At 37.9% G+C, this 19869-nt stretch overlaps 1 long non-coding RNA gene across 1 annotated transcript in view; it reads right to left on the bottom strand.

The window, feature by feature from the left end:
- Positions 1 to 1391: 1391 nt before the first annotated feature.
- LOC138182009 (uncharacterized) overlaps positions 1392 to 19869 on the bottom strand; it is an 80421-nt gene continuing 61943 nt past the window's right edge. Inside the window, exon 5 of the long non-coding RNA XR_011173670.1 lies at positions 1392 to 1566. This is a non-coding gene — a long non-coding RNA (uncharacterized LOC138182009). The remainder of the gene's footprint in view (positions 1567 to 19869) is intronic.

The raw sequence follows: 19869 nt of genomic DNA on the forward strand, positions 1-19869 counted from the left end.
ACAGAAATTCACCAATTAACAGCAACACCCACTTCCCTCGCTTTCCGAACCAAGGCACTCCTCGACGAATCCGATGATCTGGTATCCTGGGACACACCCCAGGAGAGTTTTCCTCTGCAGCATCATCGCGACGGAGAGTCAGAGTTAATAATCGACTAGGATCCCGCTACGCATCGTGAGCAATCATCGTCCGAACCGACACCGCACGCCGACCAGACTCGAACTATTAGCCGCGAATCACGAACCGATAATTGTAACCACGCGTCGTGCGCCAAGTGTACGCGTCGAATATAAGTGTGAATAAATATCTTGGTTCTTAACATATTCGAGTGTTCCTTCAGTACCTATCACGACCTACCACACCTCATCTCTATTGCTTAAAACGGCAAGAACTTTCCTGGCTACCCGATAGACCTCAGTAAATATATCTCTTTTCTATTCAAAACTTTCCGATCTCGCTTTGCTATTTCTTTTCAAGCACAATTTCCCATTCTGATTTTAAATACCAAATTCTCCGTTATTTCTCACAAATTATACAAAACAAAGAACCACAAACAAAATATTACGTAAAATAAGGAATTTAAACTGACATCTTGTTTCGCTAAAAGTAATTCTCCAGAACTATTACTTATTGTACAAACAATTCTACGGTTATTTTCAGAAATAGTTTTAAAGCAACTCTCTATCCTTTGTCGGGCGACTTCTCAATCCCAGAGTATTTTGCGGTTTGAAACGCGTTCCGCGGTAGACAAAGCGAGGCGTGTCCATTCAGCAGCGAGGTCAGAAAGCCAGGATAGAGTGGACACGATTGCGACCACGAGGCCGAAGCAAAACGTAACGAATGACGAGACCAAAAGTCGTAACTCTGTGCCAATGGCCACTCCCACGTATCATCCTGTGTTCCTTGGAGAACCGATCGTCTCCCCTGCGTGTTCGCGTGTTCACGCGAAATACTCGCTCAGTAATCTCTGCCTACCGACCTCTCTATACGCGTTATCAAACAATGGCGTAGGCAGAGGCGTTTCGTTGAAACGACTTTACCTTTGCAATTAGAAATTAATCGCTTGTAATTATTTACGTAAATTATATTTTCAATCGAAGCCACTAAATCGAAAATTTTATACATTCGCTGTGACTGTGTCGCTTAAATCTTAATTAAGTTCTAGAAACGTTAGCTGTAATGTTAAAGAAGTATCGAAACATTTGATAAATTTGAAAATTTATTTTCTTATTAGTCTCTGTTTTATTTTATTTTTCTTTCGTTTCAATGTCAATTTGATTCTCTCTATCTCGTAACTAATTTTGTATCTTTTATAAATGATTCTTGTAGCAGGAAAAATAAATTGTTCGTTGTATTCTTATCTGCGTGAATGTTACTTTATGTGAATTTTATTGATCACGCACGGTCAATGTCGATTTGATTCGCTTAAATTACTCTAATGTTTCAAGTGCTTCAAATTACATACCGACGCCACTGATCCTACGACGACGCAAGGATATTTCTATTACTTCTTACTATTTCGCAGCTTCCCGGGCCGCGCCAGAGTCTCAGCTGGTATCGATGATCTGCAGCACAGACAATAGAGAATGAATTAGTGTCTAGATGTAACAATGACGGGGGCGAACGTTTGTTTAAAGCCTAGGTGGTAATATTTTCTTTGCTTTAACATTGTGATCTTAGATAATCTTCAAATAAACGCATAAAAACAGTATTAATTGCAAATGGATTCTTAAATTCATATCAAAAGTCTGAAAAATAATTCAGTGTCACATTTAAATTAATTCACTTCGTGACAAATTTTATCAGACAAATCCAAAATCTAATGCCATGCGAATAAAATTATTCCATGTTTAATAAAGCAAGACTAGCGTATTATCGTAAGACACTTTCCATTTGTAACAAGAATTGGAAGAATGAAAACGTATGGATTTTCTATTGACAACAATCAATGATAATCAGTACTTTATTATTTTGGTGTTAGTAGTTCGAGTATATTTTATTTCATAATTCATTCTTCTAACAATATCATTTTATTAATTACATTTTCGTATCGTAAGTACGATATTAAATAATTCATATATCGGGTCATCAGATATCAATTTCATATTTAAAAAATTAAAAGCAATTTCATCGAAAATACCTGTACAATTACAAGAACTTTGTACTGCAAACTACAACACAGACATGTTTCTCTCGCTCGTCGCAACATTGTAAAGCATTCTCGAAAAAACAAGCTACTGGAGCTTAAACAATTACCACAGTCCTGTTAGATGGTGGAGGGGGGGGGGGGCTGCACCAAAAAAAAAGCGAGGCAATTTGTAATTTCCCGCGGCAAATGTCTTGGCACGGTCGTACCCTCGACTATCCAGTGAACCCTAGTCGCGTGTAAGCGCGAATTCCCAGCTTCGAAGCACTTTGCAATTTTCATTATTTCCAAGTATACACTCAGCGAATGCAACCAAGCTTCGTTCTTACGTGGAAATTACCTCTTCTCCTCGACTGTTTGTTCTTCCCCGGTAGCGTTCAATTTCGTGACAGAAATGTTGCCGCCTCTGTTCGCGGACAATTCACAGAAAGATGGTGCACACGAAATTCTATTGGTCGCTTTCGTGAATTTTCACTCTGTGTTTTAAACGCTCATTTGATACGTTTCGTGGCCGATATATGAATTACGAATTCTTAGTTTACGAATCGGAGTTACTCGTGCGCTTGTAGATTTTGGTTATTCGTGTTTGGTTACTTGGAGATTCTAAGGTAGATTCAGCATCACGAGTCAGACAGGAAAGAATGTGGCATTGTATGGTTGTTGGGTTTCCTAGCTCGATATTCTTATTTGATTTATTATTTTTTAAGGATTTTCAAGCTTGCAAGTTTGTACACTAATTAGCAGTATTTTTGTCAAGCGTTGAAATTTATACGTAGCTTTCTATTGAAAATTTATCGTTTCAAATAATCAGCGAACCATTTGTTGCTTAATTTCTATGGTAAAAGTGTCTGTAAAATTTACAGCGCCGAGTAAGGGAAATAAAAGATTGATGTATCTCCTGCTAGGAATATTTACTCGTCAACAACAAACAGTATAATTTAATCTCAAAAACAAACAAAAATTGTATGCGATGTATGGTATGTTTGAAGAAAAAAGTAAGAAAAGAAAACGGAATGAATGGAATGTCGAACATACTGAGTTCCTATTAAAAACTAAATAAACGATACAAACGCGAATTTAAAAAATTTGAATTGTTCAGTGGTTGAACCATGTTTTTATACTATTTTAGTATACATCTCAGCTTTCGTATGATCAAGATTCAGACGTATAATAGCATCTACGAAGAGTAGACTAACGAAACGAAACAAAACGGAAACGAAAATAGGTGGAAATCTATCAAAGAAGTTCCCGATTCAGAAAAATGTTTTCACCGGCCGCTGTTGCTGATGCGTTTCGATTAAGCTCCCGTAAAACTTCTGCTATACCAAATCGTTGGAGCATGTAATAAAGATTCGATAAACGTTGCCCGGTGATAATCAGCTTATCGATAATCGATCCGATCGACCTTTTTGCCCTCGCGAAATTCCTTTGGACCTGATTCTGTCAAACTCTGTGAATCGCAAAAAATTGTCAAATCAACTGACAAATCGCGAACTATTTCTTCTGATGTGAACATCTAGCCGATTTCAAAACGTATTTTTATTGCAACATGTCATGATAAAAAAAAAATATACGTATATGTGATTACGAAATAAAACTATTTAATCCTAAAAATAGTTCACTTGACTTTTCCATTTTGTTAAAAATGAATACAATTTTTGAGGTCGTTACTCACTACTACGTTACGTAGTTACTACGTTATTTTGAGGTCGTGAAATATTTCGTGACAACATTGTTGGTCTGCATTATTTCAGAAAATTATTTTGTGTACAAATTCAATTTTTCATTGAGATCTATTCGAATATTCCTCCATTTATTTCTGTTATAATAAATGATGGATATTTACAATGTTTTTATTCGTAGGATTTTTATATTATCCACGAAAAACCATGCTGCCTGGCCAGAAATCAAATTCTGTGTCTGGCGAAGAAACAGCCCTACACGGTGTTCTATCGAGACTCCTGCTGAGTTCTCTTACTTTTTCTTAATATCTGTCCCCCGCGTGGATTTATGACATTCCAGGAAGCTTTCCCTGATACCGTGTATTTTGTATTTTTCGTAGCAAAAGAGCATTTTGGTTTCGTCCGTCGCTGCCTGAAGAAAAATCTTGTTTCCTTTCTTGGTTCTTAAATCTGTCTTATCATTCCCTTTGAAACGAATTTCCATAAATTTTTATACGCATGCATCTTTTTAACGTATGCACACAATTTTTAACATGGGACTTTGTATCTTTTATCACATAAATAAGTAAAATAATAATAAAATCCTTGTATATTACAATTAGGAGAAGAACATCTCAAATAAAATAAGTTACCAGCCGAACAAGAAGCTGATGGAAGTTTTTAATTTTATAACCATTTATCAAAATGATCTAATTGCGAAGAATAATTCAAATATTCGAGAAGAGTTTCGAAGGAAATTTTATAATACTTGACAATTTTTATGCTGTTTATTTTATTTACACCCTCTAATATCCTCTATTTAACAGATAAGTATTTTGAAAGCTACCAGCAATACAGAAATTTTGCTGGTAACTATTAATAAAATTTATATCCTTAAAAATACAGTGAAAAATTTAATAAATAATCAAAGTACATATTATCCAATTATAAGAATTTAAGCTCTAAATAAAGGGAAGGTGGCATTATTTTTAAAAAATATTACAGAAGAGTTCCTAAGTATCTGGATCAAGCATCCTTTACGCAACACTAATTTTATGTAATCAGTAAAAATTGATATTTTTGCAGATACGTAGAAGTGATCGTTAAAAATAAGTTAGACCGCTGAATTTATCGTGCAAACGATCGATCTTTCAAGCGATTATCTTCGATAATCCGACAACCAAGTGATCGTTGAAGCTTTTTGGCGGAACATAGGTGGACAGAGGCCAAAATTAGGCTTGACGTAATATTTTTAAGTGTACCGCGAGTTGTTCTCCGCCCCCCATCGACCGATCGTTCGTCAGCCGCTGGACAGGTTTTCGGGGCTGTTGCAATTTGTATCAATTCAACTACAGTTAAGCCTCGACTAACGAGCGACTGTCCGACATGAAAAATTATCGGCGATCAATAAAAACCCGTGGAAATAAAGGCATTGTATATTTTGCAAAAATATATCTTGTAACGCTGTTTCGGTGATGGCGGAGATAAATTACTCGCGCAGCGGGTAATTGTTACAGCTGGTGATAATATTAATTTCCCTACGCGAAAAACCTGGCCCTCCTTTCAATGGATTTTTACCAAATGTTTCCTTTCAGGTTATAGTAAACTGTTAATTATTTACTCTGCCATAGACACATTCTTCATATTGTTTTCTGTACCAACTTTTTATAGTTAACGCGTTTCATAATTAAAGATTGAACAAAATTTCCATTGGAAAAAGTCCATAATTAAATTTTAATTATAAATTAATATTAGAAAATTATTGTGAAATATAACGGTAGGTCTAGTCTTAATGCAGCTTCGAATCTTACGTTTACACAAATTAGTCCACAGGATTAAGATTTCATCTGTCATTCAAATTTAGGTGTACGTTGCTGTTACATTTTATTTATGTGGTTTAATATTGTCCACAATCACATGTTGCAATGCTGTCTAATCTCGTCAGAGCTCTTTGAAAATTTCTAGCAATTAGAACACTGAAAATCTTAATTCAATAGGTTATTTGCTATCTACCAATTTAATAATTGCGACAAATATTAATTAATCATATCTAGATCATAGTTAATCTTTCAGATATCTGTGAAAACTTTTTTACAAACTCTTTGAAACTTACCGAGAAAGATTATTTGTTACATGATAAATTAAATCTATTTATCCTAGTTTATATAGAATCCAACATGAAAGGATATACATATATTTTCTATATTTCCGTGAATGCGAGAAATTTCCATATTTCAAGGATACTCTTATTCAAACATATCGATAACATATTGAAACATAGTATCACTTTTTATATAAAATAATTACTGGCCAGTGGTGACAGGAAAATTCAGCTATAATCAGTAAATGCTCCTCGTTCGAACGTACGCTTCGCTTTAATTATGATACCAGCCGATTGCAATATTCATTCGCCCTGGTAATTGTCCGCCAATCAATTTTCAAGGGTGGCTAGTTATGTAATTGAATATTTGAAGCGAAAGGTCAGAGAATATACTGTGTTTCCATGCTCGTGGTGAGTGGCATTTCAGCTGGCAATTATAGTCGGCTTCGTTACATTGGTTCGTGAAATCCAACGATTTCAATTAGCTTCTACTTTATCCACGATCGATTTAACGTAATCGTTGACTTTGCCAAGAAACAAGGAACCGTGTTACAAAGCCGCATATGCATTTCTTTCGGAATCAAATTAATCGTCGATGGCATACTAACTGTCCGGTTACTCGATAACTGGATTTTGTAATTTTCTTGTTAAATATTCGTGAGTTTTCTCATTCGATCGAGGTTTTTCTGTTCTGCCAGCTGGATTTTCGTTATTGCTACTTTTACGCAGAACTTCCAATCGATCGAGTCGATTTTACGAACCGATGCTGCGTTTTTGCACGATAATCTCTGTACTCCTTTCAGCAAAAACTTTCGCCGATGAATTACATACTGCGCCCGCCGTGAAACTTTGCCATTTAACTTCGATTTTACGTATTACGCAAAACGTGTTTGCAAATTGTAATTACTTTTTCGACAATGCGTGATGAATTAAGGCTAATTAAACCGCACGAACTTCCCAATCGGGAAAAGTTTTATATTGAAACCCGGGCTCGGCCTTCTCGCGATGCGGAGGCGCTTTATTGGACCAGAAAATTTTTTTTTTTCACCCTTTGTATCGAAAAATGTTTCTCTAAAGGTCCGTACTAAAAGAGGCTCGTTTGATAATGGCGGTATCTATTTTCTTTTTTTTTCAAATTTTACCAAAGCACCGTCAATCCTTCTCTTGCACAGTACCGTCGTCCAATTTAAGTTTATTCAAACCATCTACGCAGTGATTCACAAAATATTTTTCTTATTTTAGTTATTGATTTCAAGACAGTCCTTAAAATGTCTAATATTATTCGTAATATTTTAAAAACATTGCAATAATCGATCCATTCGGAATATTTTTAAAATCTTGTCTATCGTTATATGTGCCTCTTAAAACAGTGCCACTTCGTCTTGTTGAGTTTCTGTAGTATACTAATACTCTATAATACAATGCTAATTTTAAACGAAACAATAAACACAGCCGATTTATCTTGAGATGACTGCGCAATATCATCCAATAAACTTAATTTACTAAATTTATAGCACAAATCAATAGCAAAATACCTATACCCGCAACATCGACATCTTCATTGACAACCTACGTATTTCAAGTTGATTAAAATCTCCTATGCTTGCCCCAATGCTAGCTAATTACCAAACCGAGTTCTACCGTATCAGCTTGTCAAACATTTAAAAAATAAAGTTACGAAATAATATCTAAGAGGAGAAGGTCTACGCTCTCCATAACGTCTAACCTCAGTTTAAGACACACCCACTTATCTTCCTCAGAATCTTAATCTCCACCTTAATTCGCGCGATAGAATGTCGAGACTCGTCGGATCTGCAGGAAGGCGGGTCTGCAGAAAACTTTCGAAATAATGGAGAGGTGAGGATGTTTAATTGGCCGCGTTTCATACAAATGTATTTCATTTCACGGGCGGACGATCGGCACCGATGCTTTTTCGTGAGCGAAGATTTATCGAGGTGGTCCGCCTTTTCCTCCCGCGCTAGGGACATTATCCAACGCGATGGCGGCGCTTCTCCTTCACAATGGATTCCTTTGTCCGACCTAATAACACGAGATATCGGAGCTGCCCTCCCGTATCCGTCGATCGGGTCACGAACAACCGCGTCGCGATACAATAATACGTCCGATCGTTTTCGATAATACCACCGAGGAGAGAAACCTTCCGATGATTTAGCACGTATCGCCGCTTCGGGAACGCACGGTCCATTGAAAAATTCTCTGCTGGACCCTGCCATCTCTCCCCCCCCTCTCCCTCTATCTCTGTCTCTTTGTTGTTGCAGAAACTCCGAGCGGCCGGCTTTCGTTTCTCTTTTGCTTTCGGGTTCTGTTCAATTTCGAACCTCTTTATATCGGTCAACTGTGAGGCTCGTGCGAAGGGTTGCGAGTTATTCGAGTTGATACGGATTGTAACGGGTGCGATGGTGGAACGTGAAGATATTCAAAAGCTATTGCGGGATAAGGTCGTGTTCGGATAGTTCGATGTCCTTTGTGATGTAGAGGACGGTCTGTAAATTATGGCACAAGTAGAGCAAGAAAATTCTGTGACTCAAAATAGGAAGAAAATGAAGAATAAAAAGAAGAATGGAATCGTGTTGGAGACTTGGTTTTTGAGAAAATTGAAAATTTCCGAAGAATACGTGCATTTGCTTAATTCTCAGTTAGATAGTAGTAGATAATCCATGCCCAGTTATTTTATATATACGAAAATAAGTCGAAAATGTAGATGAAAACTTTGATGTCGTGTATGTATAGCGAAATAATTGTGATATATCGAGTGAAAAAGTAATGCCGATTTTCTATTGTTATGAAATAAACGAGGGAAGTAGAGATGTTGCGTAAGTTTGCTCTTTTGTACAAAAATGAGATAGACACAGGAAAACATTGGATTCATATCCAACTAGATGAGTTTTTAATTCTTTATGTGTTTGGCTTGTCAGATTTGATTTTTATTTGCAACTATTGTTCAAACGGAAACAAATATAGGCACGTGTGTTTCAAGCTCAGAAAACAGATAAAATATTTTTGTCATTTAGAATTGGTGGCTTTCTATGAAAATTACTTCGCCTTTTATACTATGTGTTCAGATTGAAACCCACCCTTAACAGAATAACTGAATCCGATCATTGATAAGGGCTGTGTTATAACACATTGTTGACCGGCAATTTTACTGAGAATTTATCTCATGTCACCGGATATTATTTCGTAATTAGGTATGGAGGTAAAACAATGTAAATAAATTTTAATAAATTGTATTTATTTTTCAACTTTTAATATTTCTTTTTCGTATGATAAACGGTGTAACAATTACCTGCGTGTAATGGTACACAACAGCTTTTACAAATATATTTAGTACAGTACATTTTATATGCATTGAACAAGGTGTAAAAAATGCTAATTTTTTGGGCCACTTTAAAGTTAAACGACGCCGATGCGAAAAAAAACGCATCACGGGTTTACTCGTCGGCAACGTTTGGCCATGAAAACACGAGTTCATGAATGACAGAGAATAGCCCGCGTTTCGTTTTAATACACCTATCAAACCTTTCTTTTCTCAACAATTACCATTACCATTATTGTAAGAATTCAATTACCATCTTTGGAGTACTTAAGATTCTCCGTGAGAAAATAGCTACTGTCAAGAAAGCGCTTCTTCGACAGCGTGTAGAGAACGGGATATCGCGGGAAGCTGGTGGTACAAGAATTTTCAACAGTTACCATGTTACACTCGAGCGGAAAGACGCGATACGATATTGTCGAATAAAGACGGACGCGGAGAAAAACGAAATGGAAATCAGACCGCGTCGTTAAACCACACGAGTAGGAAACTACCCCCCGGCTTCACTTACAACTTTCTTACCGTCAACTTTATATCTTGTCCCGTTTCGCTTTTCTTCGTCTGTTCGTTTCGTTACTCCCTGTGACCCGTCAGAATTCGCGAACAAAAGCGTTGCCACCCGTTCGTGGAACTCGTATTTTCCAATGCCTCTTCGCCCTTCTTCACTCTCCACCCTTCTTCACTCTCCACCCTCGACGCATTATCGCGGCTTTTGCGTGCAAACGAAAATACCTCGTAACTTCCGCGACCTTCACGACTAGACTGCGGCTGGAATTTATTTTACGATAGCATCGAAGAGAGGCAGAGGAAGTATTTTTCTATTTTCTGCAGGGATGAAAGTGTGTTATACGAGTGGAGGTTTCGGTTCTTCAGTGAGACAAATAGGAATGAGAACTAAAAATAAGATCAACGCGTTAATAGTAGAATCATTCTAATCTACGTAGGATTGAAAGGTAATTCAAATTTCAAGCAACTGCCGCGAATGGAATTTATTTCATGGTATGTTCACAGAAATGCAAGAATTATTTATTTTGATTTGACAGAGGTGGAGAATGCTCTCGTGAAAATGGTGGTGGTTTCGACTCTTATAGAGAATAAATTAGAACAACGACTGGATTACTGGGGATGAAAAACAGAATTCAGAATAGAACAATGAATTTAGTTGATTCGCTTGTTCGGTAATAATGTTCGATCGTTTTAATGGAACCCTCATTTGTCACGGTTTCAAATATTTATTGGATCGAATTGGCTTAGAAATATCACGGGGTTAATTTGATGGTCGCATGAGAACTTAACTGTGATAAAAATATATGTTGTACGTACGTGGTCTTTACAAATGGAGGATAAGTGAGGATCAAGAGAGTCGTGAAAACATCCAATTATCGTTGTTAATCTATTATCAGATATAGCTCTTTATTATTTTATGTTGAGGTTGACTGATAGAGGAACGAGTGGATGAATTTGTAATAGAAAAATATATTGAAATAAGCAAAGGTATAAATATAAGTACAGGTATAGTGTATGTTGATCCAGATCCTCACTCTTACAGTGTTACAATACAATGGGAATAAGCTATGATAGGGAGCACGTTCATATATTTATAGCAAAGGACACGACCAAAAAGTTAACCTTGTAGCTTTAGCTGAAGGCTATAAGAAAAAGCAATGGAAATCTACTTATAGTTCTTTTGTTTTTAGACCTTGTAATCCAAAACATAATTTATATTCAAGAGCACAGTAATATGGACCTCTCCTTATTTCGAATTTGTTGTTTCACTAAATTCTATTCTCTTCGTAACAGCGGTCTCCAGGTCACGGATATACAAAAGAAAAGGTGTAGAGTTTTTTTTTTTGAAGTAATTCAACATTTTATCTTCCACTTTACGAGAAAAAATCTGTCCGTAACTCGATATTCATTCACAATTGTACTACAAATACAATATATGGACCGATAGACGTACATATGTAAGAAAATTCTATTTCGTACCAATGAAATGAGAAAATTCCAAGCGAAATGAATTCGATGGTAACAGTTTAACTAACGATCGTCCGCTAAACAGCGTTTAAACGAGGATTCTTAAAGACAGGAACGTAACAATATCGAGATATATGTTTTATGCCAGTCGAAAGCAGATGCAAGAGCAATACGAAACCAGCTCCTTAGGGACGTCCAACGCATTTACCCCCGGCGTCCACTTTACAGAAGACGAACGGAGCCACTCTCCGCCCATTACTTACTCAAGTAGACTGCACTACACCGTGAAATCCCCTTTCTTTTCGCCCCGACGTCGCTGAACTGCTATTTACGCGCGACCAAGGACCGAGAATCTTTTTCTCGGTGAATTTAACAGCCCCCTTCTTCCTCGATCGTTTACGAATTTTCGAACGATTTCCACGGCTACTTTGTGCACGAACCGCTTAACGACTTCAACGAAATGTCATCAGACTTGAAACGACGAAAATCAGACAAAACACTCGGTTCTTACGGTTTCGAAGAAGATTGAACTCGTAGAGAAAATAGACTTTGCTAAATTCGTTAATAAAGTATCATATTGATCTTTATTATTGAATCCCATCGATGAGATTTGTGAGAAGCGTTTTATAAGAAGTTTTAAAATAAATCTAATTCTTTCAGTAGTGAAATGCACCCCATGTTCTTGTAAATTATAAACGAATGCAAACAATCTATAACGATCTTCGATACAATTAAAATTACTGCATACCAACGTAATTCTACCAATCGCAAACAACATAGCCAAAAAGTTGTTTCAATTAATCGTCTGTTACACGATAAATCCACTGTATCGTACAGATGCATCGAGGATCAAATTCTCCCTGTATTAACATATTCCATAATACGAAGCTTTGTTATCTCAAAGTTCTCATAGCGGAGTGCACACATAGCTCCTATTGCTTTCGATAATGAAGCCTCCATCGTGTCAAGAATTTCTACTGCGCGGAGTACTTATAGTCAAATTAACGTCATTACGATACATCTCGCGTATATTCCCAGGAATGAACCCTCCGCTATACCTTCCCGTTATTAGCGTCCCGAACACCTGCTGATCTAGCCGATGTAAAATACCGCGTATCGCGCGTTTACTCAACCCTTAGCCGCTCGTCTTTTTGCCATGGCCGCAACATTGAAGCAACTCCGACACGTTGGATCGTAACTAACCGGCCAAGTAGCTCGAAGGAGCTCGTCGAAGCTCGCCAAGAATAAACGTATTTCAAACTGATTTACACAGCTAATTCGAGAGGTATGCGCCAGGATGGTAATCGAAGCGATTTCAGATTACACCCGGAGTTCACTATTCACCGAAGGAGGAAGCCGCGTTGACGGCAACTTATGTCGTTCAACCGCGTCCAGTTACTTAACAGTTAGAACTATCGAAGTCGTCGATATCACCAATTTGTGGTTTTTTGTGTGAATTTTATAGATTTACGATCGTGCATTTTGGAAATTTGTTTCCGATGATTTTCTTTACTTTGGACATTTCTGGATATTTTTGGACTATCGGCGAGAAAGCGAAACGACTAATCCGTGATTTTCCAGACAAATTTTGTAGATTTACAACGATGCCTTTTTGAGATTTTTGTCTCCGTGGTTTTATTGATTTTGAAGACTTTTATTGTTAAAACCGTCGGTGGGGAATTGAAATAACTCGCAGTATTTTAAAAAAGTTTTACAGATTTTCAATGTAAGATGTGTTTTTCCCTATTGATTTTCTATAGTTTGAGTATTTTTATTATTAGAATTATCGGTTGGATAAAATGAAATCTTTATCTTACGACATGAAATTATATTCGCGCGAAATTGGACGCAATTCTGATTCCATAAGGATACGTTGTAACGACATTCAAATCAATTCCTAATAATAAATTTCATTTTCCATATTGGGAATTATTAAGCAAATTTTTCAACGGTATAGTAAGAAATAACTTTACTTATTTCGTTTACAAATAATTAAATTACTAATTGCTGATGTTACCAGGGAATAATAATATCTCAGAGTAATAGGTAATGCGAGAAGTTACAAATATTGAACACCTTACAAACGTAATTTATTTTATCTAAATACTTCAATTAATTCTAATATTGCAAATCCATGTCGATTTGTGTGTTAACGTGAAACGTATTATAACTGCGCTTCTCAAAAATTCTTTTCGTAGAGATAGAAAAGATATCGGGAGCGTCTCCGCCTTTCCCGTGTTAGAGTACTCCTTGTTGGTTTTCATAATTGCGATACAAGTTGGTTTTCAAGGGGTTCGTAGATAAATGAAGATTGATGATAATTATAAGTAGAAGTTTGCTGTAATATCAGAAATGGCAACATGGCAGATGACCTCAGTGTTTTATACATGTACGTGACGCATAATAAATGAACCAAGTGTACAAAAATAAAGGAAAGAAAGAAACGATTTGGCTTGATATCTGTGATGTACATACGTATAATTATGAATGAGTCAAGCACTCACAAATAAAGAAAAAAATTAGGCTTCGTATCTGTGATTTACATCGTTATAAATGAATCGAGCACTCGAAAATAAAGAGAAAGAAATGATTCATCTTCGTATCTATTGCACGTATAATTATAAATGATCGAAGGCACTCAGAAACAAGAAAAAAAGAAGAATTCGGCTTCGTATCTATGATGCACGAAGTTATAAATCAATCAAATGCTTTAAAACGAATTTAAACAAATATGATTCGAGTCCATGTCTGTAGTACACGTAATTATAAATGAATCAGCAACTTGAAAATAGAAAAGAAGGAACGACTCGACCATCGAACAATTATTCCATTCTCTTTTCCTTAATTCTATATCAAACTAGTTAAAATTTTAACGAAAAGATCAGCTACGATATCACTATGAAACAGTTATGCGACAGATTTATTCCTATAATCCTGTGCTAAATTTACTACAATCTTAACGAAACGTTCACGAAGAGCGTCAGTAACTCCCTACTAAAATTGTAAGGAAACATTTCCGAAGGACAAGTGATGCTACAACCATCGAACAATTATTAGCAAGATCTCTCACGAAGAACGACAATACTATCATCGTCAACCGATTATCTGATGAAAATCTGTAAATCGTATGTCCTATACTATAATTCTAATGAAACGTACTTGCACGAAAAAAAGTAACCGCTATCGAGCGATTATCCAAAAAATCTATTTCCTGTTGAAGTTTGTACCGGTTCGCGAGAGTTTCGCAATAACAACTGTTATCAAGAAATTATTAAAAAAATCCGTTTCCTCGATCTTGCGTTAAACGCGTGTTCCAAGGAAACGTTGTTGAAGATTAGTAACGCTAAAAGGCAAGGAAAGATGAAGAAGAGAAATGTCCATAACGGATCACCGTGCGTAAATATTGCCGTAAGGACCGGTCACGGTTAAAAAAGGAAAAAAGCGAAAGGCAATTTCTCTGCGCAATTATAATTATACATTTTAATTATGCGATGCGTTTAAGCTCGCCGCACCTGTGTGGCGCTGTAATCCTGTCATACAAATAGATTAGATGCATCCTGACAAGAACGAAGGTACTGAAAGCTACTTGTAACTCTAATCTCTCTGTTGCGTATGAACGCATCAAGGTACCAGACAGTGCCTGCTCGGAACACTGACAGACTGCTATATAACTTCTCTTGTTTTGGCGCGAGGAATTATCGAGCGTATAAATTACAACCGTATAAAGTTGTCGGAAGTTGTACGGTACTTATGGAACTTGTTGAACAGCGAGGGATAAGGCTGAACGGTCGGCTTGAATTTTTAGCGGAACTTCAGCCAGTTTCCCGCGGGAATTTTCGTTGGAACTCTCGCGGCGTATAAATAAACTAGCCGGTTTCATCCGCGTCTGCAATTACTAATCGCTACTTCTGAAAGCTACCGGCTTGGACGTTTATGGAACTTCTTTTATTTCCATTCGTTTTTACTTTGGAAGAACAAATTGCATCCTATAAAGTTTAATCTATCCGTTTTATTTCGCTTTGAGTAATACGGAACTCGTAATAGCCGGTTTAAGTAGTTTAATCTTGGTGTTTGATTTTAATCTTAGTTTAATGTAAGAGTACTCGATCTTTACCAAATCGCATCGAATCGCTCGCATAAAATTAACTGCATGTTATTCGCCACCGGATCGTCTGAACGTAATTGTAAGTTCAGAATGCAATTGTTTTTTATCGTACGAAGAAGATAAAGATTTCACGACAGAGAGTCAAGATTAAATCAACCAGCAAACGGAAAGGCAGTTTAAAGTCATCGATGTCCGTGTGTCGAGAGATTGGCTGGAAGACGTGGGCGTTTAAACGCAAGCACCCTTTCCAAGTCAACATGCTCGCGTATATACACGTGCTCGCAATCGAGAGTGACACGCGTACACCCTCGTTCAAGTATTAGGACACTTAGAGAAAGCGAGATTACCCTCAACAATGATTAGAATGACGTAAGAATTATCAGTTGGTTTGAAATTTACGTAAAGATAGATAGGCATAACTTTATAATAAAAATCATTTTTATAATAACATTTCTTCCCATTTATATCAACCATGTCGTTCGACGATCGCGTTATTCGCCTTTCTACTTCAATTGTTCCGAATTAATTCCAAATTTCGACTTTATTTACAGCGCGAAGCAACACATATGATTTTAATACACAATTCTTTTAAAACATAATAATTAGACATAATTCTCACAAATTCGTGCGTCGTTATCTCCCGTGAACGCAAAATCGTGGTTAATTAATTCAAACAAAAATTCCGTCGCTTTTAATAATGCTTATCGATAACCAAAAGCAATTTCCATCATCGATAACGATTACCTATAACCAAAACGCTGCAATTATTACCGTAGCTACGTGTTACCAAAATTACTCAAACTACGATACTAATTCTTATGCTGTAACCTTTTAAATTTTTATTCTAACTGTTATTCTCCTTGATCGTTCAAGCCAATTGTCGCATTTTGCACGAAACCAGAAGTAGATGTTCTAATATACTTCTGAACGTGAGTGTACGTATGGCACGCACAGGCACTCGAGAAGCAGACTGGTGGCTGTCGACGAGCTGGCAGCCGGCACTTCCCGCGATATATCGAACGATACGCTCGGACTACGGGCCCTCTATCTCACCTGGAGGCTTGCTCGACGTCTCTGCGTATCTATATGCGCCGCTTCGGCGAGGAGTTACGAGTGGCTACCAGTTTCTAGCGGCTGAAAGGCGTGCGTGGAAGTTTATGCGGGATGCAGCGCATTGTTTCGGCCCCCGATGCGGAGGATGTCGGTGGAAGTCGAAGGAGGCGGGAGAAGATTGATCGGGCCTCTGTTACGCCGGCCTCGATAACGCTCCAACAGGCTTTTTGCCCTCCACGGTTGCCCGCCGATTCGTAAAATTCACTCGATAGACGCCGATATAGGAGTGGAATCGGTTTTTCGCTCGACGTGTCGCGCACCCGGAAGCGGTTGATCGACCATGGAACTCGTGGCAGTGGGTTTGTCATCGTTGAAGGTACTGATTTTTGCGACGTCCTGTGTACTGACAGTGGGCGTTTGTCGTGGAAAATAGATTTGGTAGAAGGAACAGAAAGTCATGAAAGGAACAGATTTGAAAAAGTGGAAGTAGAATTCAACCTTTGATACTGTTGTTGAATGGTAATTACGAAAGTGGTCTAAGTGAAAATTTAATCTTTTGCTTATTTTGTATTATATCGTTTGATTGCGCTATATTCCGGAAGAGTTTTTGTCGCACATGATCGTGAATTAAGTCGACAACGAAGGTGGTCATTATCGGTCGATGGACTGAAATAGTAGTTCAATGAACAGCCCCATTTGTTTTGCAGAAAAGCCTTTGGAGTACAGGACACCATAAAACGGAGCGACAGGGAGGATCACGCGGGAAAATATTAGCTTTCTTAATGGGAGTTTCGGGAGAGAAGCGAGCTATTTATTCTATGGATACGGATAGCCGTTTACGCGAAAGATAAGGACTCGTTTCTACCTGCAGGTGTATCTCCAGGCCATCGATAAAAAGTTCTTCGCAAGATATTACCCTCCTTTCTAAGTTCTGAAATATTCGAGACTGCATTACAATATATAAAGCGAAGAATTATTCTATTTTTTAGTACATCAAGCAGCACGTCAGATCAGAGAGGGAGAATACAGTAGAGTGTATCTACAGGTAAAAAGTACATGGTAATAAATAAATTATTACGACTCTAAAGAATCAAAGTTACTACGATAATACAGAGCACAATGGTATTATAATAAATCTAGAGTTACCTGTATGCGAAAAAAGAATTTGTACCTGTAAATAGAAACGTTTTTTCCATAATAATTTACAACAATATTATTCGGTTCTCGTATGATTTTCAACTCGTCACGTAAGTATCCCTTCTAACAAACTTACGACCTAAAAACTAGTGTTGCGAAAATTGCACAGTCATCTGTAGAAAGCAAAAAAAGAAAAAGAAAAGAGGAAAAAGCATATATAGCTGCGCCCATTGCACAAATTTCCCCAAAGAAAAGCCAGAACGCGACGATCCGCCTTTTCTTCTCTTCCGACGCATTTGTTCTCTATAGAAACGGGAGAATTTACAGGAAGAACGTAGTACGGGGATCTATATTTCTCTTCAGGATCACGTGCACCATCAGTCATGCAAGGTATTCTGGTGTCGGCGACGCAACGCCCGAGATAAACTCGCCTATCACTCGTCGCGAGCTACTCGTTCACCAGTTACGAAGAGAACCCGAGGAATTCGCACTTTTGCAAGCGGAAAATAAATCAATGCGAAACGCGCGCTGTTGCAAACTTCTGTTGCATCGGAGAACCGGTGGAATTTCGCGAAAATTCGTTTCAAGTACTCCGGCCTTCGTTACAAAAGGGAGAAGAATGCTTTTGTAACGCGCGTTTTATTTATCGCGAGGGCTGGATCGTTTCTACGAGAAAAAGGTACCGATACCGATTTAACGGGAGTAATTGTTTCTGCTTGTTCTCTCCTGATTGTGAGTTTCTATCAAGCGGAAAGTTTTCATGCAACTCGATTTGGTTTGATGATCGATTATTTCATTTATCAGATAAGGATGTCTATTATTCTTCGAACTATCTACTATTCGTGACGATGTGTATTATAGAGGATTTAAAGGGATTGCACTATGACGAACACTTTTTAAGATTCCCCATAGGCTGCAACTTTTCGATAGTTCAGATAAAATAAAATAATATGATTCTGACTACCTTCGTATTTCTGATGATATACTCGCGAATATATAGTTTTAATCTACTTGAAATACTCCAACATTTTAATAGATACGTACAAAATTGAGGCTCCAGAAAGCAAACTGATCAATTTCACGTAACGATATGAAATAAAACAGAAACGTCACTAAACGTCAACAAATCTTCGCAGTCTTCCATCTCTCCCCTAACTCGAATCAAAGTAGCAGTACATACATCACCGATACCCGAGAGTGCCGTCAAACCAGCTACTCAAACCTTCTCCTAATCTCTGCATCACATCATAAAGCAAACCAAAAAAAGAACAGAAAATTCCAATACAAAAGCCAGCAAACCGGGTCACACGAAGTGAAACCGAGCGAAACCTCGACGACTGTCGACAACCGACTTCGTGGCATTGAATGTCCTCGCGTTACCTACGCGACTAGGCATGACGGAAGTGCGGCACGGAATCCAGGGCGACAGTACACACACAGGGTTCGTACGAAAGGGTCTGGGCCGTGGTGATCAATCACCGGTGCCGCCCGTTGAAGCTCGACCGTGTGAAAGCTCGTGACGAAAAATGACGCGGCGGGTACGCTTGCAGGGCTTATTCACGCGGCGTGTGCACGTCCGCTCCTCCGATTACAATGTCGGCGACGGACAGAGGGGGCTCCTGTTTCCCGCAGACGGATTTACGGCAACAACGACAACGGAGAAACCGGCTGAATATTTCTAGCGAATAGCGGATCAGCGCGAAGCATCGGTCACGCGGCGAGGCGTCAACCAGCGATAACATCGACCATTATCTCGTGTATCATTCATTACCACGGAATATCGTTAGGCTTCTTCGCCAACGTCGACGAGGGTAAAGAGTTTACGCGCGCCGATCGCTCGTAAACCGTACGCAACGCGTACACTGAATCACGAATGTACTCGGATACTTACACCTCGGATACGTGTTAGTATGAGAAAGTTTTCTGGACTTATCATCGTGCTTTTCACAAAATGTACTGCAATTGTATCGATATCGTGACGAAACGCGATTTTATCGGTCGATTTTGAAAATGCATTTTACAGGATATTTTTTGTAATTAGTAATTAGATTTAATTACGGTCTCGCTGAATATCGAGGCTTGCTAATATAACGAATAATCGACTCTTTAACTAGAACTACCGATAATTGACACGAAGCTATTTCTACCAAAACCAGACAAAATGATTGGTCTTTAAAAAATACGTAATAATAGAATATTTTTATATTTATTGATTTATTACTTTCTTACAGAAGGAATTCCATGTTATGTAGTAGATTTTTGGTATTATTAATCCATCTGGGATCCCTAAATGAGGGTTGACACATTTATAAAATTGTAGAGCCAGTCATTTTGACTGGTGTGGTTCTAGTGTTAGC

The sequence above is a fragment of the Bombus flavifrons genome, chromosome 7 (assembly GCF_040668555.2).
Source record: "Bombus flavifrons isolate JBK064 chromosome 7, iyBomFlav1_principal, whole genome shotgun sequence".
NCBI classification, from domain to species: Eukaryota; Metazoa; Arthropoda; class Insecta; order Hymenoptera; family Apidae; genus Bombus; species Bombus flavifrons.